General features: G+C 41.8%; 1 non-coding gene across 1 annotated transcript; it reads left to right on the forward strand.

Annotated features, from left to right (window-relative positions):
• The first annotated feature begins 676 nt into the window (after positions 1 to 676).
• LOC131182660 (small nucleolar RNA R71) lies at positions 677 to 783 on the forward strand. The gene has a single exon (XR_009150922.1). It is a non-coding gene; the product is annotated as a small nucleolar RNA R71 (small nucleolar RNA).
• The last annotated feature ends 551 nt before the right edge of the window (positions 784 to 1334 follow it).

The raw sequence follows: 1334 nt of genomic DNA on the forward strand, positions 1-1334 counted from the left end.
CACTCGAGTCAATTGACCAAATTGCCCCTCGGATTCATCCGGTTTGCAAATAATTCCTTATTTCTTCCGGCTCCTAACCTAATTATTTGGTAGCTTAACAGTTCTTTTTCATGATTTTCTCTTTTCCACTGTGTTCATAAGGGTCCTAAGGACCGCAGCGTCACTTTTTACGGTTCGAAATTTGAGTTTAAAACGACTTCGCAGTCGTTCCTGAGGAGGTCACTCATCGCTGTGACTCTCAGCTCGTTTAACCTCTTATGTTCTGGTTTTCTTATTTATAGTTAACTAATTAAACATTACTAATTATTTGTGCTTATGGCTTCTCAAGTTGTCTTAGGTGTGGCCCTAATCCCATTAATTGTTCGGACCGACACCGGTCACCGGAACAGTGAAATATACCAGGCTATACCAATAGGGGTGTTACAGTTTCTTTGTGAGCTGATCAAACTGGGCATTTATCATGCTTAGGGCATCTACGTCCAAGACCCCTGCAGTTCTTCTTGCATTTCCTCTTTCATTTGATCACTCATAATTATGGTATGCAACCCTTTCTAGAAGTTCAAGTTCTTGTGGCACGGTTTTCTCCATTAAATCACCCTCTGCAGCTGAATCAACTATGCTCCTTGTAAAGGGTAGTAATCCATTATAGAAATTTTGCACCAATAGACAATCTTCTATGCCATGGTGTGGACATTCCCTCTGCAGATCTTTATATCTTTCCCATGCGTTATAGAGTGATTCTCCTTCCTTTTGTCTAAAGGTGTTGAGCTCAAGCCTCAGCTTTGTAGTCTTTACAGGTGGGAAATACCTTGCTAGAAAAGCTTGAGAGAGGTTTTCCTAGGTCGTGAATGTTCCAGTCGGTTGAGAAAGTAACCACTTTCTTGCTCTGTCTCGAAGGGAGAATGGGAATGCTCTGAGTCTTATTGCTTGATCAGACACTCCATTCATCTTGAATGTATCACATAGGGTAAGAAAGCACTGGAGATGGTAGTGTGGGTCCTCTATTGGTGAACCTGCGAACTGGATTTGTTGAATCATTTGGAGCCATGCTGGTTTTAATTCAAAGTTGTTGGCTTCCACTGTGGGTCTAGTGACACTGGGTTGAAATCCTTGGACAGATGGAGCTCCGTAATCTCTCAGGAGTCTTGGTCTATCATTATTATTAGCCATAGTTGGGATTTCAGGATCTCCTTGACCTTGCTCTTGATGTTTCCTTTCCCTCCTGATGGCTTTCAGAGTTCTGTCTATTTTTGGATCACAGTCCAAAATTTCTTCTGGCTTTGTTCTGGTCATAAACTAGATCGGGCACCTGAGAGAAAAGAAAAGAGATACAA

This window comes from Hevea brasiliensis, chromosome 8 (genome assembly GCF_030052815.1).
Source record: "Hevea brasiliensis isolate MT/VB/25A 57/8 chromosome 8, ASM3005281v1, whole genome shotgun sequence".
In the NCBI taxonomy this organism is placed as follows: Eukaryota; Viridiplantae; Streptophyta; class Magnoliopsida; order Malpighiales; family Euphorbiaceae; genus Hevea; species Hevea brasiliensis.